This window comes from Schistocerca cancellata, chromosome 6, assembly GCF_023864275.1.
Source record: "Schistocerca cancellata isolate TAMUIC-IGC-003103 chromosome 6, iqSchCanc2.1, whole genome shotgun sequence".
Classification (NCBI taxonomy): Eukaryota; Metazoa; Arthropoda; class Insecta; order Orthoptera; family Acrididae; genus Schistocerca; species Schistocerca cancellata.
This window is the reverse complement of record NC_064631.1, coordinates 542,472,120-542,500,078: the sequence shown is the minus strand read 5'-3', so window position 1 is coordinate 542,500,078 and position 27,959 is coordinate 542,472,120. Positions and strand designations below refer to the sequence as shown.

General features: G+C 43.2%; 1 protein-coding gene and 1 pseudogene across 2 annotated transcripts in view; one reads left to right on the top strand and one right to left on the bottom strand.

Moving 5' to 3' along the window:
- Positions 1-27,959, top strand: part of LOC126190883 (V-type proton ATPase 116 kDa subunit a 1) — a 704,052-nt gene that overhangs the window by 381,876 nt on the left and 294,217 nt on the right. The window lies entirely within an intron of this gene.
- LOC126089827 (5S ribosomal RNA) lies at positions 26,965-27,082 on the bottom strand (annotated as a pseudogene).

Below are 27,959 nucleotides of genomic sequence, written 5' to 3'. Positions count from 1 at the left end.
TCTTTCTTGCTTTTTAGTCTGTATGCAGGCTTGCCTTGATCATCTGTTATTTTCCTGTGTCCAAGAATTGTCCTCACAATTCTTCTTTCACGATTTTCTATCTGTTCTGCGTATGTAAAATTTGCCAGTGTTTCTGATGCATATAGTATCTGCGGTCTAATGACAGTCTGGTAGTGTCTGAGTTTAATGTTTTTGGATATACATTTTTTTGAATACATTTGTCTGCAGTAGTGAGTTGCTGTCTCTAGTTTTTGTATTCTATCCCTGCAGGCTGGATGACCTTTGCCATAGGCTGAATTAGTTCACCAAGATATCTAAAATGTTTAGATACCTGTATTTTCCCGTATTTCATAGTTATTTTCTTTGGTGGATTTTTGATACTTATAATGATTTCTGTCTTCTCAAATGAAATTTGCAAGCCTGCTTTTTCAGCAGTTTCTTTAAGTAATTCTATTTGTTTTATTGTGTCTTTTTGTGTGTAAGCTAAACAGGCGAGATCGTCAGCGAAGGCAAAACAGTTGGTTTCAATGGCTTTGTAGCACTTCCCTCCAATTTGGACTTCCTCAACTCCATGTTTTTGCGTGAGTTTTCTCCATTCTGCTATGACTTTATCCAGAACACAGTTGAAGAGTACCGGGGACAGCGCATCTCCTTGTCTGACGCCGGTTTTGACCTCGAAATGCCGTGAAATTTCTCGTTGGAATTTTACTTTTGATGTTGTATTTGTTAATGTTTCTTTGATTATGGTGATTGTTGTTTCATCTATTTCATATTCTTGAAGTGTTTTGATGAGTGTGTCCCTATCGATTGTGTCATAAGCTTTTTTGAAATCAATGAATGTTATGAAATATTTCTTGCTCCTTGTAGATAAATAGTTCATTGTTGTTTTGAGGTTAAAAATTTGTTCAGCGCAGGATCACTATTATTATTATTATTGACGTTTTTTTCTCAGACTTAAGTCTGGTTAAAAATGGAACGTGACGCGGACCTCGATCAAGCGTGACTTCCTTGTAACTGTATGGTATATGTTATATTGCATTGAGGAACTTTCGGGTAATTGAACATGTATCAATAATTACAGATTTCTGTAGTTGTATATATATGTTTGGATGTAGCTGTATTGCATTGATGTACTGGTGGATATTGTGAGGTATGACTCCTGTAGTTGATAGTATAATTGGGATAATGTCGACTTTATCCTGATGCCACATATCCTTGACTTCCTCAGCCAGTTGGATGTATTTTTCAATTTTTTCTCCTGTTTTCTTCTGTATATTTGTTGTGTTGGGTATGGATATTTCAATTAGTTGTGTTAATTTCTTCATTTTATTGGTGAGTATGATGTCAGGTTTGTTATGTGGGGTTGTTTTATCTGTTATAATCGTTCTGTTCCAGTATAATTTGTATTCATCATTCTCCAGTACATTTTGTGGTGTGTACTTGTATGAGGGAACGTGTTGTTTTATTAGTTTATGTTTTATGGCAAGTTGTTGATGTATTATTTTTGGTACATTGTCATGTCTTCTCGGGTATTCTGTATTTGCTAGTATTGTACATCCGCTTGTGATGTGATCTACTGTTTCTATTTGTTGTTTGCAAATTCTGCATTTATCTGTTGTGGTATTGGGATCTTTAATAATATGCTTGCTGTAATATCTGGTGTTTATTGTTTGATCTTGTATTGCAATCATGAATCCTTCCGTCTCACTGTATATATTGCCGTTTCTTAGCCATGTGTTGGATGCGTCTTGATCTATGTGTGGCTGTGTTAGATGATACGGGTGCTTGCCGTGTAGTGTTTTCTTTTTCCAATTTACTTTCTTTGTATCTGTTGATGTTATGTGATCTAAAGGGTTGTAGAAGTGGTTACGAAATTGCAATGGTGTAGCTGATGTATTTATATGAGTGATTGCTTTGTGTATTTTGCTAGTTTCTGCTCGTTCTAGAAAGAATTTTCTTAAATTGTCTACCTGTCCATAATGTAGGTTTTTTATATCTATAAATCCCCTTCCACCTTCCTTTCTGCTTAATGTGAATCTTTCTGTTGCTGAATGTATGTGATGTATTCTATATTTGTGGCATTGTGATCGTGTAAGTGTATTGAGTGCTTCTAGGTCTGTGTCACTCCATTTCACTACTCCAAATGAGTAGGTCAATGCTGGTATAGCATAAGTATTTATAACTTTTGTCTTGTTTCTTGCTGTCAATTCTGTTTTCAGTATTTTTGTTAGTCTTTGTCTATATTTTTCTTTTAGTTCTTGTTTAATATTTGTATTATCTATTCCTATTTTTTGTCTGTATCCTAGATATTTATAGGCATCTGTTTTCTCCATCGCTTCTATGGGTCACTGTGGTTATTCAATATGTAATCTTCTTGTTTAGTGTGTTTTCCCTTGACTATGCTATTTTTCTTACATTTGTCTGTTCCAAAAGCCATATTTATATCATTGGTGAATACTTCTGTTATCTTTAGTAATTGGTTGAGTTGTTGATTGGTTGCTGCCAGTAGTTTTAGATCATCCATGTATAGCAAATGTGTTATTTTGTGTGGGTATGTTCCAGTAATATTAAATCCATAATTTGTATTATTTAGCATGTTGGATAGTGGGTTCAGAGCAAGACAGAACCAGAAAGGACTTAATGAGTCTCCTTGGTATATTCCACGCTTAATCTGTATTGGCTGTGATGTGATATTATCTGAATTTGTTTGGATATTAAGTGTGGTTTTCCAGTTTTTCATTACTATGTTTAGGAACTGTATCAATTTAGGATCTACTTTGTATATTTCCAATATCTGTAGTAACCATGAGTGGGGTACACTATCAAAAGCTCTTTGGTAATCAATGTATGCGTAGTGTAGCGACCTTTGTTTAGTTTTAGCTTGATATGTCACCTCTGTATCTGTTATCAGTTGCTCTTTACATCCTCGTGCTCCTTTGCAGCAGCCTTTTTGTTCTTCATTTATAATTTTGTTCTGTGTTGTATGTGTTATTAATTTCTGTGTAATGACTGAAGTTAATATTTTGTATATTGTTGGTAGGCATGTTACGGGGTGATATTTAGCTGGGTTTGCTGTGTCTGCTTGATCCTTAGGTTTCAGATAAGTTATTCCATGTGTAAGTGTATCAGGGAATGTGTATGGGTCTGCAATGTAACTGTTAAATAATTTAGTTAGATGTGAATGTGTTGAGGTGAACTTCTTTAGCCAGAAATTTGGTATTTTATCTTTTCCAGGGGCTTTCCAATTGTGAGTAGAATTAATTGCTTGGGTGACTTCTTGTTGCAAAATTATCACTTCAAGCATTTGTGGTATCATCTTGTATGTATCTGTTTCTGCTTGTATCCACCGTGCATGTCTGTTATGTTGTACCAGGTTTGACCATACGTTGCTCCAGAAGTGTTCCATGTCTGTTATGTTTGGTGGATTGTCTATTTTAATGTGTGTGTTATCTATTATTTGGTAAAATCTCTTTTGGTTTGTGTTGAAGGCTTGGTTTTGTTTCCTTCTATTTTCACTTTTTTTGTATCTTCTAAGTCGTTTGGCCAATGCTTGTAATTTCTGCTTCTTTTCATCTAATTGCTCTATCGCTTCTTGTTGTGAGATTTTACCTAACCTTTTTCGTTTTTTTCTGACATTTCATTTCTTATAAGTTTTGTTAGCTGTCCGATGTCTTTTCTCAGTTTTTCTATTCTGATCTGTAGCCTGTGTTGCCATGCTGGTTTTGTGGGTTTCTTCTGTGTGTTGGTTGGTTCTGATCTCTGCCTAGTGTGTATATTTAGTGTAGTGAGTGCTCCTATATAAACCGGTAGTTGTAACTCTTCCATTGTTGTGTTTTCATTTATTTTGTTGTGTATGATTGTGTTGATAGTTTTATTTTTGTTTCGACTTGTGGGTTATTTGGCGGTCTATGCAAGAATGGTCTAATGTCTGTATTTGTGTCTTTGTATTCTTTATATGTCAGCTGAAATTTCTCTTCTATATCTAACATGTGTGTCACTTCGTGTTCTATTTGTGCTTGTTCTGGTGGCTGTCTTAAGATTTCGTTTTCCTCTGATTGTTTAATTGATGCGTGTTGTTCTTCGTTTGTTTGCTCTGGGATGTTTGAGTCCATTACTGTATTTTCTTCTTCTTCTGATTGCACATTATTTTGTTCCGTATTTGTTGTACTTGTTGTTTGATGTTTTCTAATTCTGCCTGGGGTATCCTGTTATTTTTGATTATTACACGGATCTGATCAGCTAGTCGTTGTTCTGTTAAAAATTTTAATTCTGGGTATCTGGTAATAAATGTTGTGTATACTTGTGATCTGTATCCAGTTGTGTTGGTTCCTAGGTTTGTTGCTTGGTAATAACAGAACATGATGTGTCGATTAACTTCATCTGACCATCTCATCCTCTGTCTTTGTTTTCCTTCTAGGGTGGTTGCAGGAAGCATATCCTGCAAAACACCTCTATTTGGATTTAAATCATCTTCCAGTTGGCTAGCAGTGTCGTTACCATTGTGGGCGGGCATAGTGTTCAAGCGTCGTCTCCGACCATGACGGCGCTTGTCCGAGGCTCCTCCTGTTCTGTCCTGAACCAAGTAATCACACTAAAAGGGGGGTTAGCCCTATTAGTGGTTTGTTCTTTTTGTCGCCTTTTACGACTGGCATTATAATAATAATAATAATTATTATTATTATTATTACTGTTTGTTGCGACTTGATACTGATCCTGTAAACAGAATGACAGTTTACCGTAATGTGATAGGAAAAATCCTTAACGAAATCATCCTGCTTCTTCTGATGTGTGGATGGCGTTTGCCAACACGAGCGTGAGGCAATTAGGCTGTCATTACACTGCTGGCCATTAAGAAAGCAGCATACGGAAGGATAGTAATGACGTAATTTTCCTTAATGTGGATATAAAATGTAGTTGGAAAAATACGTGGTTAACTTTCCAGGTGTGGCGGAGGTGTAAAAGGTGAGAAATCTAGTACACATCAACAACACGGCTGCGCATCAAGTCGAACTGACCTTAGGTGACAATAAGGAACTTCGTTCTTTGCTGTGTCAACTCTTTGTCAGTCACTAACAGTGTCACTTCGTCTTAATTTAACCGTGATTGCGTACAGTTAATAATTGGCTGAAGCATCAATTTCGAATCATTTTGACCAAAAATATACGGGAAATCATAAAAAGTCGATGCACTGTTCTATCTGGTAAGTTCGTCGTATACGCCGCACATTGATTTCTGCGGTTATTTCACACTTTGTTGCTTGTGTAGTAGGACAGTCTACTCTACGCAAACGACGTTGCTCTTGGTTGTCAAGTGAAGACCGTAAGCCATTGCGTTGTCCGTAGTGAGAGGTAATGCCTGAAATGTGATATTATCGGCACAAACTTACCACTGTGGATCTCGGAATATTGAATTCCCTAACGATTTCCGAAATGGAATATGCCATGCTTGTAGCTCCAACTGCCATTCGGCATTCAAAATTTGTTAATTCCCGTCGTCTGGCAATGATCACGTCGGAAACATTTTCACATGGATCACCTGAATAAATATGATAGCTGCGCCGATGCACTGCCCTTTTATGCCTTGTGTGTGCAATCGCTGTCCCATGACTTCCGTCACCTCAGTATATATTCAACTGATTAGTTATGTACAGAAATACTTTCTCGTAATAATCAATTGCACTCGCTGGGAAGCAAATTGTGTTCAGTGGGGATTGTAAATTTTAGCGACTCCACTTTTCAACATCTCACTGTAGCATCACACTGAAACGGTTCGATTCTCTGCTTTTCCTGTTTTTCCACATTCCGTGATTTACTTCATTACAAAGATGGGCCGAAAACGTACTTTCTTCGTCAAATTAAGACCTACGTTTGATACAAGTAGGCTTCTTTTGGCTATTATTTCCCTCTTTGTCTGTGCTAGTCTGTTTTCTGTGTCCTTTGCTTCCGAGGTAATAGAATTCCTCACTTCGGCTACATCTTGGTCCTTATTTTCGATTTTACGAGCGTTCACCACTAATCTCATTTCTGCTACTCCCCCTTACTTTCGTCTTTCTTCGGTTTACTCTCAATCCATATTCCGTACTCATTAGACTGTTCATTCCATTCTACAGCACCCGTAATTTCTCTTCGTCTTCAGTGAGAATAGCAATATCATCAGCGAATCTTGTCACTGACATCATTTTACCCTGATTTTTAATACTACTCTTGAACATTTATTTTATATCCTTTATTGCTTCTTCGATATATATATATATATATATATATATATATATATATATATATATATATATATTGAACTCTAGGAGGAAAGACAGTATCACTGACTTCCACCTTTTTTAATCTGAGCACTTTGTTCTTTCAATCTTATTGTTCCTCGTGGTCCTTGTACTCTGGTTCAGGTTTGGGGTGAAGTGGAATTTGGGCTGGGGGTTGTCCAACCGTCCACCTTCTTTAAAACAGCATTTTTTTTTTAAAAAATTTGTATCACACAGCTCAAATTATATCAATAGAAATGGTTGGCAGTTAATATCAAAATAAAGTGTGTTTTGCCCAGAAATAATTCTTACATAAAAATGGGCACGACATAAATTATGATGATGATTACTAATATTATTCTAAGCAGAGGTATTATTTTCAGACACTAATCTTTATGAGCCTAGTGACATACGACATCGACACAGGACAAATGAACAGAAATCACAATATCAGAGAGTAGTAACTCCAACCAGGAGAACACCTAAATGAACAAGTGCTACACTCTATTACCAAGAATCTCCACCAGCTAATATTAGGGCTACACAACTACACACAGCAACCTGATATACTGAGAACGGACAGCAGCGTAACATGGATAACGTAGACTATGCGTACGATTAAAACACACCTCTGCGTGCATGCAAAACATAGTAGAGAAAGCACTCTCTTACGCTCTTACGGCCGCGTCGTGCGTACAGATTTCACAACTTGTAACGGTTACACTGTGTTCGCAAACACAACAGCCACTGGTTGCCACCGCTGCTCCCGGTGTCGGCTACATAATAACTTGGCCTTGGCAACACCTGTCATGTGCCCATCATGAGATGTGGGTCATAGAAGCCTAACACTAAGTATTCTGTACAATGCGACGACAACCGTTGCTCGGCTCTGGCTGCCGTGTTCTGGACACCGGGATAAGACACTACCCTCCCTCCCAGTGGGCGATGTCCACGCCTCCATTGACTGTTGCAACACACCTCACGCTGCTCGGCGCCATGGCACTCAATAATCCAGATTCTCTCGCTTGCTGGCCGGCAAGGAATTCCTGCCTTCTGCTGAGGTCTGCCACTTTGCAGCCTGGGACATCTACTTGGGCCAGCCACGACGAGCCCAAGCCAATGGTGACGAGAGCCCCATAAAAGGCCCAGCGCCGTCTCATACTTTAATATCAATAAAGAACCCAAACCAATAAATATTTTTAAGCGAAGACCCAATAGAGCTGACGCTCTCGAGTCGGCCAGCCCAAACCCTTCCGGATCGGGAAAAACACTTGCCAGTCGCTCGACCCAGCAGACAACGCCGGTGGCCTAGGTATGAGAAAAACCACCGGTTGAAACCGATACCGTTTTAATTCTGAATAATGGTATTTTTCTTTGTTTTTTTGGTCTCGGTTGTAACAAATGTTTCCTTTTATATTTTATACTAATAATCGGGCAGAAACCGAAATATCAGCTAGCCATAGCAGTAGTGCTAAAACTTTTGGTTTTTAAATAATCCTTTTTTAAAAACTAATAATTTTTATGAATTTTATCCATAGTGGATGCTGTCGAACTCCGTGACTTGTTCCTTTATAGGGTGTAGAAAAATATCCGATACCAATCATAATAAAAGGTTATATATTTGTCACACGACTGGGTTCGGGCTTGCGCCCATCCTCAGGTGTTTATGCATTAATGTACATGTTTATGCTGTTGGAGATCACTGTATAAATACAAAAAAATTATTTGCTGGTGACTACACTGATACAAGTGGGACAATTGTAAGTGGCAAGGCAGCATTTGACGAAAATATACCTGTACTTACATAAAGGTGAAGCATCATTATTACAGTTACGCTGTGGTGACAGTTTTGCCACTTAGACACTTATCAGTTCCACGACCATATTTCAGTTTTACCAAGTATAGCTTCATATTTCACTATAATTCTATACCAAGTACAGATTCATATTTCACTATAATGAAATATGAAGCTATACGTGGTAAAACTGAAATATGGACGTGAAAATGATAATAAGTGTGTAACTAAGTGGCAAAACTATAGTGAAATATGAAGCTACACTTTGTACAGAATCAGTAGGTGAATACTAGTAATTTTATTAATTATTCAACCACATCACTGTTCGAGAAAAACAGCGAACGTTCGACGAAATAAGTTCTTTTTCTTCCCCTAATTAATTTAGTATTTTGATTCTATGTGTCTTGAAACTGAGGGAGTCAAAGTTTTTCTATCTTTGTTCGACTTCTACGTTTATTACGGAAAATAATTGGAATGAAAAACCGGAAATCGGTTGTTTCATGTATCTGTTATTTTGAGCGGTTTCAGCGCTAAGGTTAAACTGGATTTGAAAAAAAAGTTATAACCGAAAACCTCCGATAACCGCCATCAGTACGGTGGCTCAAGTTGTTGTTCCCGCTGCTCTGCTGCTGCTCCTGCTGCTGCTGACGGCATCTTCCAGGCTAGCCCTCCGAAAAGGTAACCTGGACCATCGAGCGAATGGCTGGCCTCTGGTAAGCGCTACAGGAAAGACGTTTGGAATTAAATTTTGTGCCAGTGACAGGAAAATTGGGGGCAGCAGCGAAACAGTTTACAGCTTACAACACTAGGGCTCTTGAACCGTAAAACACGATAAAACATAAAATAAAAATAAGCAACAAATCAGAAAAAAGCAAGTGTAAAATTACAATCACGACCCTCAGACCTACAACGGGAGTCAACGAAGTAAAAAGGATTTAGATAGAAACAATATAAAAATGTAAGATATAAACAACAGAGAAGCCTTTTGGGAAAAGTATTGAAAATGGAAGGATTCCAAGGCAGGCTGGTTCGAAATTGTCTGCAGACAGATAACAGAAATATAGTGAACTGATGAAAGCAAGCTGGAAGGAAAAAAAAAACAAAGAATAAAGAACTGAAGGTGGAACGTGATCCGCAGATGGTTTATTCGCAGTATAACAAAAAAGGAAAAATTATCTGAAATTGTCTTCAGTGAGATTCTTATAGTGTATCGTGATTCATAATCAGTCGCAAGCGCCAGTTTTCTGAAAAGTGATCCAATAAATGTGGTTTGCTATGAAACTATTTCCAGCATGTGAAATCTTCAGCAATGTACACGACGTTTCTTTCCCGAATGAGATTTACACGAGGAACATAGTGTGGCAGACAAGCTTGCGGGCGATGCTCATGTTATTCTGAATTTCTATGTTTAAAATGTTTCTACCATCAGTATCATCAAAGGGAATGTACCAAACCTTCCTGAAGAATAAACTTAAGAATAACAATAAAAATTAAGAATTGAGGTTAGAATAAACTAAAAAAATGAGAGTTCAAAGAAATCTTAACCCCTGGGAATATCATACACAGATATATGATCAATATGTGACAGTTATCTCCTAACTTGGTAAGTAACATTCTTGGGGTAACGGACATGGGTAAATAAATGAGAAGAATAAAATTAAATAAAAACAGTAGTTGGTTTTTGTACGTGGGATGCAAAAGTGAGAGGCTGTAACGGTAGTCACTATGCCACCAATTCGGCTGAGGCTATCGCGCGTTAAAACGAATCTAAATTACATCAGAAACTTTGACGGTCGTTTTCTCAGAAACGGTCGAGTACTTCTCGGATACGCCGAGACACGTGTTCGCTTGTTTTGGCTCCTCTTCCACTGAGAAACGTTTCTGGGAAATCGGGTTATGGCACTAGCTATGTTTTCTTCAGCAGCCTCCGGGTTTGAGTGGGTTGACTTTTCCAGCCTTCTCGATTATTCATGAACCGTAACTAGAGATCCAACTTTTTTAAATACGAATAACTTACCTTACTGTATGGACAGGTGAGGAAAAAGTAAATTTCTAAAAACAAATATTTATTTGCTTAATACGAATTATCGGTATTTTTGGCATTAGATATGAAATTTTGGTTGTCTTTAAGGGATTGATAAATTATGTTTAAATGAGAAATTGTTGTTTTATTTACATAGGTTGAAGCTCTGTCCCTTCTAGCACTGTTTTGCATCCACTACCGATAATTTTTTCGGTAAATGGTGAAGTGCCATGAACAGAAAGTTAATAAGATACAATTTTTTAATTATTTGTGACTTAATCACTTGCTTTTTAAGCATACATTGTCTCTTATCAGAAGGTTTTTTTTCGATAAAAATATTTTCATCATTCATTAATTTTCTTAAAATTTCTTCAATTAATATAGTTTCAGCATGCCATGCTTGCAGCTACTGTATATCGCACTGAATTTGTCCTGAAGATCATATTTTATCTAGCCTAATCGTTTAGTCCTTTCCCACACCACTGAAAGTCTTTTACGGAGACAAAGTTGGCTATTAAGTAAACGGCTGTCCATGGACGAGAAACTGAACTGAAACCTATTTAGTGGGCGTCGTTAAAAAGCAAATATCGGAGCGACAGTAATAGGGAGAACAGTCAATAATAGACAGCTGTCATTAATGATTTAACAACGCCGAAACGATCGAATGTTTACATTCGGTTGCTCTCACAGACTCGGTGAATGAATAGTCCAACCACAAACTACAACCGACCGAACCGGTTGTTTTCATTTGGTTGTTCGCATCACTAACATTCGACAGTAGCAGCAACTCTACAAACGCAGCCCCCCCCCCCCCCCCCCCTCAAGGAGCATCTCGACCCGCTGCAGCCACAGCCGTAACCAGTGAGGGCCTGGATATTAGTCACCTCACTGACTTCCACTCTCAGTAAGGTTTCACATGTTGATGAGACAGTGCAGCAGGGTCTCCGAGGCAGTTATGAAGTTTACTCTAACAGCCAAGCTGGCTGATGCGTTCTGAATCAATGCCTCGCTGCGTTATAAACGCCTCTGTTCCCAATGGGGGCGTGTCTGACTGACTGCCGCTCTCGATAAGGTTTCATTCCTTGCTGAGACACCACAAAATCCATCACACACGAATATATGTAAGTACATCAGCAAATAATTACAATTCAGAAATTTCACAAATCCAGTACACAGAACTGAAGTTCGTGGAGTCGCTCAAAATCAATCGCTGAAATCGCAAAAAATGTTCAAATGTATGTGAAATCTTATGGGACTTAACTGCTAAGGTCATCAGTCACTAAGCTTACACACTACTTAACCTAAATTATCCTAAGGACAAACACACATACACACCCATGCTCGAGGGAGGACTCGAACCTCCGCCGGGACCAGACGCACAGTCCATGACTGCAGCGCCCAAGACCGCTCGGCTAATCCCGCGCGGCTCTGAAATCGTTGTCAAATAAAGTTAGTCCAGTGAATAGTTAATGTAACTCGCCCTAATATGGAACTGCTGGATGGCGAAGAAGACAGCGTGGTGTGGGATGTGTATAATATGGATTGTTGTTAATTAACGTATTTGAAGACTTCACGTGAGTTGAAAGTTTATGCCAAAAGTTTCGCGACCACAGTAGCTTCGTTAACCGCAAGAATGTAAAAAATGCGCTTCCACCAGCTGAGACGCAACTATCTCAACAACTTGATTGAACTAAAAAGTTTAGAGATGAAATGTTGTTACCAAAAATGTTCGTCAAATTTACATAACTTGCGTATCTTCATTCTTGAGGTGTAGCTTCGCTGCAAATACTCCTGAACTCTTCTGCTGTGCTGCTGTACAAAACTCATCGTGTAATGTACGAAACAAATTTCAGGTTCAGATTTTCAACACAAAACTGCTTTATTTGCACGCAAGATGTTCGGCGGCGAAAAGTATGTTAACAATGTTCTAAATTGTGTACTATTGATGGTTGGTAACAATCTGCCCTCCTGCTACGCGCAGACCGATGGTATTCATAAGACTTACAACTATTAACAATCAGAATTTACAAAATTGTAAGAAATGACAAAAGTGTGTAAGAAAATCAATTCACAAACATAGGAAAAAAACCGAAATGTTTTACAATTTTGTGTGGACGCGGACATAATTTCGTCATGAATTACTTAGTAACGTACGAGTTCTATAAAATAAGAGTACATATTGCATTTTAGTTAATTACAGGTGAAAGAAAGAAAGAAAGAAAGAATGGAAAGTATTTCTACTATGTGTATGAATTCCAAATAATAGCCGGCCGCTGTGGCCGAGCGGTTCTAGGCTCTTCAGTCCGGAACCGCGCTGCTGCTACGGTCGCAGGTTCGAATCCTGCCTCGGGCATGGATGTGTGTGATGTCCTTAGGTTAGTTAGGTTTAAGTAGCTCTAAGTTCTAGGGGACTGATGACCTCAGATGTAAAGTCCCATAGTGCTCAGAGCCATTTTGTCATTCTGGAAGGCACAATGGATCAGCATAAAAGTATGCATCTGAATAAAAGTTCTCTGTTTTCAAGCCGCGTCGATTCGAATAAAATCCTCGAGGTTTCGATGACCATCTCCGCCATCGTCGTCAGGAGTTCACTGACTGCTGGACTGACGAGTCTGTCCTTGGCTCGAGGTGGTGCAGTTTGGACATAAATTGTCATTCCTGCTGTTCCTAAGAGGGAGAGAAAAGATATTACCTTTCTTCTTGATTCGTCCTTACTTGTGGGTACCTGCAAAAAAAGAAGTAAACACACTCTGCTGGGGGATTAGTAAGACTTAATTCCTCAGCAGGACTGCCGCTGCTACTACGGTTTCTCGCTTATACAGGCATGATGACATCAGCAGCAGCCAATCAGATAGACCCAATGTGGCGCTCGCGTTATGTCGACCCGGGCAGCTAGCGGAGCTATTGCCCGTGGCAGCACCGGTGACGTCAGGTGGCACCAGGGGCAGGCGCCATGTTTGAAACTGCCGCTCCCGCGACGCGCATCTGTCTTTGCTTTCTTTCGATGTCCAACGCTCGTCCCCATGCCCTGCTGAGTGTGTATCCCTGGTCTCTGTTGAAATTGTTGTTGTTTAAGCGAATCTCGGCCGCTTTCTTTATAACGGAGTCCCAATATGTAGACGCATGAGCCAATACTTTTGTATTTTCGAACTGCATTTTCTGTCGGTTTACTAGGCAATGCTCCGCTATGGCCGACTTGTTAAGCTCCCTTTGTTTTATATGGCGCTTGTAGTCAGTACAACGCTACGCAACCGTGTGAATTGTTTGTCCAATGTACATGCTGCCACATTCACAGGGTACACCATACACACCGGAAACTCGAAGATCAATGTCGTCCTTAACAGGGCGCAACATATCTCGTATCTTGGGGGCGGGCCGGAACACTGGTCTTAACCCATGTTTCTGCAGCAGACGGTCCTAACTTACTGCTAGTTGCTCCACAGTGTGGCAGGAATACAGTCCGTTTGGCCTCTTCTTCTGATTCACTAGGTGTCTTTCGTCGGCGGCCCTTGAAAGCGTTTGCGATGTCTCTTTTGCTGTATCCGTTTTCCCCGAAAACACGTTTTAAGTTCTGCAATTCAGACTGTAGGTGGTCGTCGTCAGAGATAATCTTGGCTCTATGAACCAACGTGTTCAGGACAGCTTTCTTGTGTACAGGGTGGTGGAAACTATTGGCGTTCAAGTACCGAACAGTGTGTGTTGGTTTCCGGTACACTGAAGGACCAAGCTGGCCTCCTGCCTTCCGCTCAACCAAAACATCCAAGAATGGTAGCTTGCCGTGCTTCTCCATCTCGACAGTAAATTTAATGTTGGGATGGACACCATTCATATGATCGACGAACTGCTTCACCATGAGGCCATATCAGGAAGGTCTCATCAACGTATCGTAGAAAGCAAGATGGCCGTAATGTCGCAGTTTGCAGGGCCTGCTCCTCAAAGTGCTCCATGAAGAAATTTGCGACTGCTGGAGACAGTGGTGATCCCATGGCTGTGCCGTCAGCCATCTGACGACGATGGCGGATATGGCCGTCGACAGCTCGAGCATTTTATTCGAATTGGCGCGGCTGGAAAACCGAGAACGTTTTATACACGTATGCCGTCGCGGAATACTCCGAGGACACAGCACTGAAGTCGCAAATGGCGGTGGTTTGTGGTCGGTGGAATGCACGCTACACAGCGTCTGGCTCGGAGCTGTCCTTGAAGTAATCTATTTGTAACAGTTCGTTGTGTCACTGTAGTGCCAACTGCTCCAATTGCTGCTGAAGATGCAGTACTTATGAGCCAGAGCCATACGGCGAACACGTTGGTCTTCCCTCTTGGTAGTGCCATCTGGCCGTCTGGCACTTGATCTCCTTGCAGCCATACATTCCCGTGAGCACCACTTCCAGCAGTCATCCACAGTGGCCACATTCCTGCCAAGCAATATCGCAGAAAGAACATACAGCTTTTCATAGCCCTGTTACAAGACCCCGTTAAAACCCAATGAAGTGCTCATAATGGCGGTTTGTGTCGCCTTAAGGGTATTCTTGACTAACATCAAAGTCACTACGTCCAATCTCAAAGGTAACTAAAGTTCACGACCGTTACAGCGTGTATTTAAATCAGGCCTGATTTGTATGCTCGTAGTGGCGCTACTAACTCTACTGTTATGAGACTGGCACGATAGTTGAATAGACATCTTTCAGATGTAGAAAAACACGCCTACCACATTTCGTTTATGCCCCACAACTCGTTTTTGGCGTTGTGATTTTTTTTCCCGTCAGTGTATGATGGTAGAGGTCTGTCCTCCTCAAGAACAATGAAATGAGATTTATGAATGAGAAGCGTGCATGTTTCATAAACCATCATAATACACATTTGATCAAAAGCATACTGGCACCTATCAGTGAACATTAATATGGTGTCATGGTTGTGTGTTATCCTTAGCGTAAGTTAGTTTAATTTAGACTAAGTAGTGTGTAAGCCTAGGGATCGATGACCTCAGCAGTTTGGTCCCATAGGAACGTGCCACAGATGTCCAAATGTCCATTAATATGATGTACCTGCCCTTCGCCTTTTGATGGCCTCTGCTTGGGACACTTCCAATGAGGTGTCACACTGTGGAGGAATGGGTGTCCTTCTTGTCTCCAGAGCCGAAACCAGAGTAGGTACTGATGTTAGACGCTGCCCTCTGGAGAGAAATCGATGTTCTAACTTATTCCAGTCGTGTTCCATTGGGTTCATGTCGGAACTTATTTATTTATTTAATCGTATGGCTAGGGCCCCCCGTCGGGCAGACCGTTCGCCGGGTGCCGGTCTTTCAGTTTGACACCACTTCGGCGACCTGCAGTCAAAAACGGTTCAAATGGCTCTGAGCACTATGGGACTTAACATCTGAGGTCATCAGTCCCCTAGAACTTAGAACTACGTAAACCTAACTAACCTAAGGACATCACGCACATCCATGCCCCGAGGCAGGATTCGAACCTGCGACCGTCGCGGCAGCGCGGTTCCAGACTGCAGCGCCTAGAACCGCTCGGCCACACCGGCCGGCGACCTGCACTCGATGAGGTTGATAGGATGATGATGAGGACAGCACAACACCCAGTCCCTGGGCGGAGAAATTTCCCCGACCCGGCCGGGAATCGAACCCGGGCCCAGAGGATTGACAATCTGTCACGCTGACCATTCAGCTACAGGGGGGCGGACATGTCGGAACTGTGGGAACGCCAGTCCATATTATTGTCCAAAAACCATTGCCTCACATATGGTTTGTGAGAAGGTGCTGAGACAAACAATTTTCATCTCCGAAGTGTCCATCTACTCTGTGCGGTACACAATTCCGTAAAATCTGTCTTTCGCATTTATCATTTTCTTAGCCACAATAAGGGGTGCGTACACCAACCGGGAAGAATAACCCTATACCATAACACCACCTCCTTCGTACTTCACTGCTGACACTCAGCTTGAGGGCATTTAAAGTTCTTCAGGATTTTGCCAAACATAAACCTTTTCGTCGGACTTTCATACGCCATTGCGTTATTCTTCATCCAAAATCACTCGTTTCCAATCATCCACTGTGCAGTGACGTCACCCTTTACACTACATCAAGGGTCGTTTAGCACTGACAACAGAAATGTGTGACTTATGAGCAGCTGCTCGATCATTCCACCCCGCTTTCTACACTCCTGGAAATGGAAAAAAGAACACATTGACACCGGTGTGTCAGACCCACCATACTTGCTCCGGACACTGCGAGAGGGCTGTACAAGCAATGATCACACGCACGGCACAGCGGACACACCAGGAACCGCGGTGTTGGCCGTCGAATGGCGCTAGCTGCGCAGCATTTGTGCACCGCCGCCGTCAGTGTCAGCCAGTTTGCCGTGGCATACGGAGCTCCATCGCAGTCTTTAACACTGGTAGCATGCCGCGACAGCGTGGACGTGAACCGTATGTGCAGTTGACGGACTTTTAGCGAGGGCGTATAGTGGGCATGCGGGAGGCCGGGTGGACGTACCGCCGAATTGCTCAACACGTGGGGCGTGAGGTCTCCACAGTACATCGATGTTGTCGCCAGTGGTCGGCGGAAGGTGCACATGCCCGTCGACCTGGGACCGGACCGCAGCGACGCACGGATGCACGCCAAGACCGTAGGATCCTACGCAGTGCCGTAGGGGACCGCACCGCCACTTCCCAGCAAATTAGGGACACTGTTGCTCCTGGGGTATCGGCGAGGACCATTCGCAACCGTCTCCATGAAGTTGGGCTACGGTCCCGCACACCGTTAGGCCGTCTTCCGCTCACGCCCCAACATCGTGCAGCCCGCCTCCAGTGGTGTCGTGACAGGCGTGAATGGAGGGACGAATGGAGACGTGTCGTCTTCAGCGATGAGAGTCGCTTCGGCCTTGGTGCCAATGATGGTCGTATACGTGTTTGGCGCCGTGCAGGTGAGCGCCACAATCAGGACTGCATACGACCGAGGCACACAGGGCCAACACCCGGCATCATGGTGTGGGGAGCGATCTCCTACACTGGCCGTACACCACTGGTGATCGTCGAGGGGACACTGAATAGTGCACGGTACATCCAAACCGTCATCGAACCCATCGTTCTACCATTCCTAGACCGGCAAGGGAACTTGCTGTTCCAACAGGACAATGCACGTCCGCATGTATCCCGTGCCACCCAACGTGCTCTAGAAGGTGTAAGTCAACTACCCTGGCCAGCAAGATCTCCGGATCTGTCCCCCATTGAGCATGTTTGGGACTGGATGAAGAGTCGTCTCACGCGGTCTGCACGTCCAGCACGAACGCTGGTCCAACTGAGGCGCCAGGTGGAAATGGCATGGCAAGCCGTTCCACAGGACTACATCCAGCATCTCTACGATCGTCTCCATGGGAGAATAGCAGCCTGCATTGCTGCGAAAGGTGGATATACACTGTACTAGTGCCGACATTGTGCATGCTCTGTTGCCTGTGTCTATGTGCCTGTGGTTCTGTCAGTGTGATCATGTGATGTATCTGACCCCAGGAATGTGTCAATAAAGTTTCCTCTTCCTGGGACAATGAATTCACAGTGTTCTTATTTCAATTTCCAGGAGTGTAAATCCCTACGCACAGTCATTGTGCCAGCTGCACTGCTGCAAGCATTTTGCAGCTCACGAGAGATTCCTAGCTCTGATTTTTTTTCCAACCTCCGTCTCCACAATGCTCGACAGTCGCCGTCCGTCAGTACAAGAGGTCTACTTGGTTTAGCTTTGTTTGTTTCCTCGCGTTTCCAACGTCGCAGTCACATCGCCAACATTTGACTTGGGCAGCTTTAGAAGGCTGAATTGTCCGTGACAGATCTGTTAATCAGGTGACATCCAAAGACTATTCCATTTTCTATATTACTGAGTTCTCTTGACGGACCCATTCTGCCGCTACCGCTTCTCTAGTGACTACATAATACTCCCTGCGTGCTCTCGTACTGGCGGGTCCGCTTATAGAGACAGCCAGTTGTCAATTCCGGATTACACAGGGTGGCGGTATATTTCTGAGCGATAGTGTACACGAAAACAAGAAGAAATGAAATGATCGTATGGCCCATTCGGGGGAGTTCTTTTTAGTTGACGCCAGTTCGGCGACTTGCGAGTCAGTGATGAAAATGATGATGAGGGATCCACAACACCCAGTCCCCTGTTTGATCGTTGTGTTTGGTCGTTGCGGACGTCACATGACATCCGTTCAAGTTCGTTTTTTTCTTGATCCTTGCACTCAGTTTTTTTTTATTACAGAGGCCAACCGGCTCTCTGACCGAAGACGCTGAGCTACCGTGCTGGCGGAATCGAACCCTGGCCCCCTGTGTGGTAGGTGGTAACGCTACCGCTACGCTACGGAGGCGGAGTGTGTACACAGAATGTAGATGTCGTTTACTCGCCGGCCGGAGTGGCCGAGCGGTTCAAGGCGCTTCAGACTGGAACTGCGAGACCGTTACGGTCGCAGGTTCGGATCCTGCCTCGAGCATGGATGTGTGTTACGTCCTTAGGTTAGTTAGTTTTAAGTCTAGGGGACTGATGACCTCAGATGTTAAGTCCCATAGTGCTCAGACCCGTTTGAACCTTTTTTTTGTTTTCGTTACTCCTGCCCACTTCGAGCGGTTCACCGCGAATGTTTATCATTTGTATGTCAAAACATCTAGTAAATTACCTGCCAATTTGATGTTTCACTCATATCGTTGCTATATTTAAGACCAGAAGTGTGCTGTTTGCCTGCGAAATAAATAATATAGTGTAGGTAGCAATCCGATCTCACGGTAATAAATCGCGCAAATTTGTTTAAGAAGCATTCACAGCCGCAAAACAAAACTCCCTTGGGTTTGCATTTATCAGAAACTGTTCGTAATATAGGGAGCATTGAGAATAATATACGTATTCTCCATAGGGTGCAATAAGGCCGTGCTCTCCTTAAAAGAGCTTGAGAGCGGTTTTGTGTCTAGTTTCGAAGTTGCATTGTTTGATAATATACATCTTTAATCAGGAAACCCCTCTCTCATATACACTGAAGCGCCAAAGAAACTGGTACAGTCATGCGTGTTCAAATACAGATATTTTTAAACAGGCAGAATACGGCGCTGCGGTCGGCATCGCCTGTATAAGACAAAAAGTGTCTGACGCATTCGTTACATCCGTTACTGCTGCTACAATGGCAGCTTATGAAGATTTGAGTTTGAACGTGGTGTTACAATCGGCACACGAGTCATGGGACACAGCATCTCCGAGGTGGCGATGAAGTGGGGATTTTCCCGTACGACCAAATCACGAGTGCACAGTGAATATCAGGAATCAAGTAAAACATCAAATCTCAGACATCGCTGCGGCCTGAAAAAGCCGTTCAAGAACGGAACCAACGATGATTGAAGTGAATCGTTCAACGTCACAGAAGTGCAATCCTTCCGCAAATTGTTGCAGATTTCAATGCTGGGCCATCAACAAGTGTCAGTGTGCGAACCATTCGACGAAACATCGTCGATATGGGCTTCGGAGCCGAAGGCCCACTCGTGTATCCTTGATGACAGCACGACACAAAGCATTACGCCTCGCCTGGGCCCGTCAACACTGAAATTGGACTGTTCATGACTCAAAACATGTTGCCTGACCTAACGAGTCTTGTTTGAAATTGTATCGAGTGGGTGGACGTGTACGGGTATGGAGACAACCTCGTGGACCCTGCATGTCAGTAAGGGACTGTTCAAGTTCTATTGGCTGTAAGCACTATGGGACTTAACATCGAAGGTCATCAGTTCCCTACTCTCAGAATTACTTACACCTAACTAACCTAAGGACATCACACACATCCGTGCCCCAGGCAGGATTCGAACCTGAGACCGTAGCAGCAGCGCCTAGAACCGCTCGGCCACAACGGCTGGCCTGTTCAAGCTGTCGGAGGCTTTGTAATTGTGTAGGGCGTATGTGGTCGGAGTGATATGGGACCCCTGATACATCTAGACAAGACTCTGACAGGTTACACGAACGTAAGCAACCTGTCTGATCACCTGTATCCATTCATGTTCATTGTGCATTCCAACGGACTCGGGCAAATCCAGGACATTGCGACACTCCACACGTCCAGAATGCTACAGAGTGGGTCCAGGAACACTCTCCTGAGTTTAAACACATCCATTGTCCATTATTGAGCATATCTGCGATGCCTTGCAACGTGCTGTTCAGAAGACATCTCAACCCCCTCTTACTCTTACGGATTTATAGACAACCCTGCAGGATTTATCGTGTCCATTCCCTCCAGCACTACTTCGGGTATTAGTCGAGTACATGCCACGTCGTGTTGCGGCACTTCTGCGTGTTCACGGGGGCCCTACACGGTATTAGATAGGTGTACCAGTTTGTCTTTTATTTCGTTCCCCCCCCCCCCCTTCCCCTATGAGGGGGGGGGGGGGGAGCTGGTAGCAGCACAATACGCCGCTCTGCACCCTACAGAAAAGTTAAAAAACAGAATTAGGAGATATGAGAACAATAAAAGCAGGCGATAAAACGGTGACTGTTAAAAACTGAAACATGGAGAAAAAGATGCGAAGAAAATATAAAAACAAACGGTCGGTGATGCTGATTAAAACACACATTAAATAGACAGGCACAATTAAAAAACACGGCGACAGTCTGGTTTCTCTTTGCAAAAGATAAAAAACACAACTAGTGATAACATGGTGGCTGTCCGCGACACTGATAGGGGAGCCACAACACTGAAAAGGACTCAGGGGAGAGAATGGAGTCAGAGAGAAGATAGGTGGGGAAAAATCAGGGTGGAAGGAGGGGGAGAGGGAGCCCAGGAAAAGGGCAGAGGAAGAGAGGGGGAGGTGAGGATCAGAGTTGATAGGAGGGATAAATGGGGGGGGGGAGAGGGCATCGTCTGGGAGGGGGAGTTGATGGAAGCTACCTTGGGAAAGGAGATGAAGAGCGTAGAGGTGGAGGGTAGCGGGACACAACGGTGAAGGCACGGCAGAGGGCAGGTGTTGGAGAGGAGAGGAGCAAGCAGGGGATGTGGAGGATCAAGTCGGCGGGAGGTGTAGAGGATGCGATATGTTTGAGGAAAAGGAGCAGATGGGGGAAGGGAATCAGGTCGTAGAGGATCCGCGTGGGGGTGGGGAGGCTTATACAGAAGCCGCGGAGTGCATCGCTATCGAGGATCTGGAGGGACTGGTAGAACTTGGGGGTTCGAGCGGATATCCAGGCGAGACTGGCATAACAGAGGATGGGACGGATTAAGGATTTGCAGGTGTGGAGGATGGTAGAGGGGTTCAACCCCCATGACCGGCCAGAGAAGAGTTTAAGGAGTTGGAGGCAGATGTGAGCAGATGTGGGCTTTGGACTGGATAGAATGGAGATGAGGGATACAGGTGAGGTGACGGTCAATGGTGAGGTCAAGGTAGGTGAGGGTGGGGGAGAGGCGGACAGGATGGGCGCAGATGGTAAGGGACAAATCAAGGAGCCAGAAGGAGGGAGTGGTACGACCTACAATGATTGCCTGGGTCTTGAAAGGATTGATTTTCAGGAGCCACTGGTTACACCATGTGGCAAAAAGGTCAAGGTGATTCTGGAGAAGGCGTTGGGACCTACCAGTTTCTTTGCCTCTTCAGCGTATATCTGGCCATTGTCTTTACCTAGTATAGACTGCTTTACATATCTGCTTCGTTTTCTTAGTTTGAGCTTATTACTGTCGTTATTTTCTTGACCCTTCTGTTTACATAATATATTTCGTAAAGAAGATAATCTTATTAATTGGCTGGTACGGTGTTTTATCATTGTTTTCTTGAAACGGCGTGTCACAGGGTACGGGGGCCCTCTGGCGGTTAAGTTCCTCTCACCACCTCTCGCCTATGCAGCATTCTGCTGGCCACGCCAACTGAGGGCACTGGCTACTTCCTACAGTCTGTTGGTTCATCCATTTGGCTTCTTTCCCCGTTTATTTCATCATGTTATATTATTGTACTCGGTTCGGAGCTTGTTCATTTGTGAGTTTTGTCATTTTTATCTAAAATTCGCTACAGAAGCTTACTACATTTATTGTCACTTAACTGTTTTCTTTTTTATTCAAAGCTTATGTTTTCCATAGGTATGTCAGTAATACTTTTCACTATCGCCTATTTCATTGAGATGTAGACAATCTGCTAGCTGTATTTGTGTTTTTTGCCCATGTTTTGCTGCAAATCTGAGGATGGTCATTGCTGACCGAAACAGGTGTTCTAACAATCCAACAATTTGTAATCATAGCCACAAATAAAGAAATTTGTTCTACATTTTCTGGATCACTGTTCTATTCGCGACCATGTCGCAGCTTGTGAATTTGTTATTCATTTTGTGAGCAACAAAGTTCGTCAGATTTTGGTGGAAGCAGTGAGTTTTTTCGTCCCTGATGATTTCATCATTTCCCATGCTTGACCAAACTCTCACCCTCATCTAACCCTTACCTCCTGCCCCCTCCTCAGTCTTTGACCTCTTTCCTTCCTTCGCACTCTTCCCAGCCTCAGAACACCTGTTGTACCATCTGGCGCAAATATGAGATCGAGGAACTAGGCCCAGGTCAGGCGAATGGTCCAGAAGGGACGCCTGCTGTCAAACATGGCCTCATTCGCGACTTCAATACGCCTTTCTTCAGCAGAGCCTGCTTTACGACACGTCATTAATACAGAGCTCTCATAACGGGCATGTTACGTTCCCGAGCGTGACGCAACAGGTATCTCTTGGCCACTCATTATGCAAGTCCGAACATAACTGTCTGCGCACGAAAGAGTTTGATTTGCGTTGCACAATCTTTACGACGGATGCTAAATAACAATTACATCATAGTGTGCTGAGAGAGAGTTTTACAGCTCTCGATCCCGGGTTGCAGCTTCTCCGGTTGTGCGTAAGATCCACCGACAAAATATCTGACCTGTTGAGGGATATTTTATGAGCATTTTGCTAAAGTGACCTGTGAATCTGGTGGCCCATTACAAGGTAACAGCATTTTGCTGGATATCTTAACATACATTTATCTTTTTATCTGGATTGCACTGAATAATCTGTCCAACGGAGCAAATATCGCCTGCATGCGCTGTGTATCTTATATGGAAACAAATTTGTTCTATTCACTTGCCGTAATTTTTCCTGACATGAGTGATGCCCACTGTATTCTTGCCTTCATTCCTGTGCTCTTGAGCACTGCTCTGCCTGTCTCACAGTGTTAGTTGTACTTTATCAGTCGCGGTAGACACCGCAGTGGTCTTGGTTGTCGACATTTTAAACAATACCTGTAAAGGAACGCATATACCTTCGCTACGTAGTGTACTGTACGTTAACAACAGATTCAACACGCTGTGATAAGATTGTACGTGTTTCGTCTGAAGGTTTTTGTATTAATCTGTGTTTCGTGTTGTGTGTTTTCGCGATTATATATTGCAGGCTTTTTTTTTACTTTTTCGTTGTTATTGTGGTCTTCGGTGCGAAGACTAGTTTGATGCAGATCTCCGTGCTACTCTATCCTGTGCAAACCTCGTCATCTCCGAATGATTACCACAGCACACATATATTTGAACCTTCTTACTATATTCTAATCTTGGACTCCCTCTATAATTTTTACCCTCCCCCTCCCCCATACACACTTGCCTCCGGTAATAACCTGACGAATCCCTGATGTCTCAGAATGTGCCCTATCAACCGATCCCTTATTTTACTCAGGCTGTGCCACAAATTTTTTTCTCCCCTATTCCATTTAGCATCCAATTTTCAGCGTTCTTCTGTAGCACCACATTTCAAAACCTTCTAATCTCGTCCTGCCTGGGCTTCCGATCATCCACATTTCATTTCCGTCGAAGGCTGCGCTCCATACAAATGCCTTCATAAAAGGCTTCCTAAAAATTAAATTTACATTTGATGTTAACTGGTTTCTCTTCTTCAGAAACGCTTTTCTTGCCATTGCAGTTCTACATATTATCTCCTCTCTACTTCGGCTATCATAATTTATCGTATAGCTCAAATAGCAAAACTCACCTACTACTTTTAGTGTGTTATTTCCTAATGTAATTCCCTTGGTATCACTTGATTTAATTCGACTAAAATCCATTACCCTTGCTTTACTTTTGTTGAAGTTCATGTTGTATCCTTCTTTCAAGACACTGTCCATTCTGTTCAACTGTACACTCTGACAGAATTACAATGTCGTCGACAAACAGCAAAGTTTTTATATCTTCTCCCTTAACTGTTATGAAGGTATTTTCACAGTAACGAAGGTAACCGAGGTAACAAACCGAATAAAACGTAATTATACTATTATGGTGTAACGAGATTCCCTCCGGCGGCCAACACTGGTCCCAAAATCCGAAATAAGCCGAAAATATATCTGAACAAACTCCGAAAATTTGTAGGTGCAGTTCGGGTTCATTATCCACATTGAACTAATAAGACGATACCTATTTAACATTTTCACTAGAAGTAAGAGGTGTACTTTTGTAAGTAAGTACCTTTTTTACCTGAGACGACAAAAGTTAATTAATTATCAAATGAAATCTTATACCTTTTAACATAATTTAAATCACTTACTGTAACGAACAACGAACTTATGAATCCCTTCTGATAGTAACCTGCCTTCTGACTTGGCAACCATTGCCGAACGCCCGGCTGTACTACGGCCATTTTAAACGGCATGACACATTGTCGTACCAGTCTATCGCTCATAGTGTTTTCGCTATAATCTACGCTAATCTACCAAGAAATTTCGTCTGCCTTCACATCTTTTATCACCAGAAAACCAATCATCGTCTTCATATCCTTCCAGTGAGCCGGGTAGAATGTTTATGAAGAATTTGCCTCAATTTTGCTCTCTGTTGATATACTTTCTCCTCTAGTCTTCAGGTCCTCCTTAATCTGATCCAGCTATCTTTTTCTGGGCCATCCTTTTGATCTTTTCCCCAGCACATTTTTTTTCAAGTACTCTTCTGACAGGAGGTTACCTTCATGCGCTTCACAGGTACAAACCACTTGAGTCGTGCAGTATTCAGTATCTGTCTTTGGCAAATTCACTGGTATCCCTGCACTGATGACTTCATTCCTAATTTCATCCCTTCTAGTCTTCCGCAAGACTGATCGCAGAAACTTAATTTTGCACGCTTGTAACTTGCTTAAATCTGCCCTAATAATCACACAGCACTCCAAGTTGTATGTCATAACAGGAAGGGGGTATGTTTCAAAAAATGGTCTGTTTGACACTCAAAGGAAATCCCTTGTCCCACACAAGGTTCTGCGTTTGATGAAAATATTTAGATCTCTTACTTACTCAGCTTTGTACAATGGGTTTGGCACTTCCATTCCTTGATATTGTACGAGGTGCATTCAAGTTCTAAGGCCTCCGATTTTTTTTCTAATTAACTACTCACCCGAAATCGATGAAACTGGCGTTACTTCTCGACGTAATCGCCCTGCAGACGTACACATTTTTCACAACGCTGACGCCATGATTCCATGGAAGCGGCGAAGGCTTCTTTAGGAGTCTGTTTTGACCACTGGAAAATCGCTGAGGCAATAGCAGCACGGCTGGTGAATGTGCGGCCACGGAGAGTGTCTTTCATTGTTGAAAAAAGCCACTAGGAGCCAGGTCAGGTGAGTAGGGACCATGAGGAATCACTACAAAGTTGCTATCACGAAGAAACTGTTGCGTAACGGTAGCTCGATGTGTGGGTGCGTTGTCTTGGTGAAACAGCACACGCGCAGCCCATCCCGGACGTCTTTGTTGCAGTGCAGGAAGGAATTTATTCTTCAAAACATTTTCGTAGGATGCACCTGTTACCGTAGTGCTCTTTGGAACGCAATGGGTAAGGATTACGCCCTCGCTGTCCCAGAACACGGACACCATCATTTTTTCAGCACTGGCGGTTACCCGAAATTTTTTTGGTGGCGGTGAATCTGTGTGCTTCCATTGAGCAGACTGGCGCTTTGTTTCTGGATTGAAAAATGGCATCCACGTCTCATCCATTGGCACAACCGACGAAAAGAAAGTCCCATTCATGCTGTCGCTGCGCGTCAACATTGCTTGGCAACATGCCACACGGGCAGCCATGTGGTCGTCCGTCAGCATTCGTGGCACCCACCTGGATGACACTTTTCGCATTTTCAGGTCGTCATGCAGGATTGTGTGCACAGAACCCACAGAAATGCCAACTCTGGAGACGATCTGTTAAACAGTCATTCAGCGATCCCCCAAAACAATTCTCTCCACTTTCTCGATCATGTCGTCAGACCGGCTTGTGCGAGCCCGAGGTTGTTTCGGTTTGTTGTCACACGATGTTCTGCCTTCATTAAACTGTCGCACCCACGAACACACTTTCGTCACATCCATAACTCCATCTCCACATGTCTCCTTCAACTGTCGATGAATTTCAATTGGTTTCACACCACGCAAATTCAGAAAACGAATGATTGCACGCTGTTCAAGTAAGGAAAACGTCGCCATTTTAAGTATTTAAAACAGTTCTCATTCTCGCCGCTGGCGGTAAAATTCCATCTGCCATACGGTGCTGCTATCTCTGGGACGTATTGACAATGAACGCGGCCTCATTTTAAAACAATGCACATGTTTCTATCTCTTTCCAGTCTGGAGAAAAAAAATCGGAGGCCTTAGAACTTGAATGCACCTCGTATTTCCCAGGCAACAGAATTCAATTTGCCCTCCATCCAGTATCACGTTGCTCTGGCAGAAGCACTCAGTCTTCAGACCACAAGCGGCTCATCGGGACCATCCGCGGCTGAGGATGCGGATAGGAGGGGCCGCGTGGTCAGCACACCGTTTTCCTGGTCGTTATGATGGTTTTCTGTGACCGGAGCCGTTACTGTTCGGTCGAGTAGCTCCTCAGTTGGCATCACGAATCTGAGTGCACCCCGAAAAACGGCAACAGCGCATGGCGGCCCGGTTGGTCACCCATCCAAGTGCCGGCCACGCCCGACAGCGTTTAACTTCGGTGATCCGACGGGAACCTGTGTATCCACTGCGGCAAGGCCGTTGCCCATCCTGCTCTTAATCATTGCTAAGTCTTTGCTCTTACTTGCTGTCAGCTATCACCCTTTAAACTTGGGGTCCTACTTACGTAATCTTACCTGTACTTGTAGATTGTTGTCCCTAAATAGCTGCACCGTCAGCAAAAACTAAAGCATTGGGATCACCATTTCCTATCTTGTTGATTTCCTTTATTACAACATATTTAAGTGCAGTGTAATGGGGAAAGTGCCCTTCTCTGTCGTATTCCTCTCTGTGTTCTAGGCAGTTTGATTTGCCGTTACCAACTTGTGCATCCTTCATCTAGCATTTTCACCTTCCTTATTGGCGCGTTAGTTTCCGTAAACACCCCAAAATGATACACCGTGGCACATTGTCATACGCTTTCTCCAAATCCAGGAACACTGTTATGAGATCTATATCCTTTTGCGAATACTTTTACATTAACTCTTAGTGCAAATGTGAGGTCTGTTGTTGCTTTCCTGAACCTGTTACTCCTCTTGAAGCTGGTTCTCTAACAATGATCTCAGTAGTCTTTTCCAAAATCTTAAGACAGTGTGATCACAGGGTGATTCCTCTGTAATTAGAACATTTTCTACTACTTCCTTTCTTGTTCAGTGGTATTGTAATTCCCCTTGTTCCAAACAGTCGGTACCTAATTTTCCTTCCAAATGACACTGAGTCTTCGATGTACCTATTGTGTCCCTTGGATTACAGCTCCCTTGATCATGTCTGCTGATAATTCATCTAGCCTGGTTGACTTGCCTCCTTTCATCTGCTTCAAAGCAATCTCAGGAACTGCTCATGTAGTAGGTGGTTGTTCCACTTCAGGTTATGGTAAATCCTTTATTTCCTGTTCCGCCTCGTATTGTTTCATTTCCTTTCAGT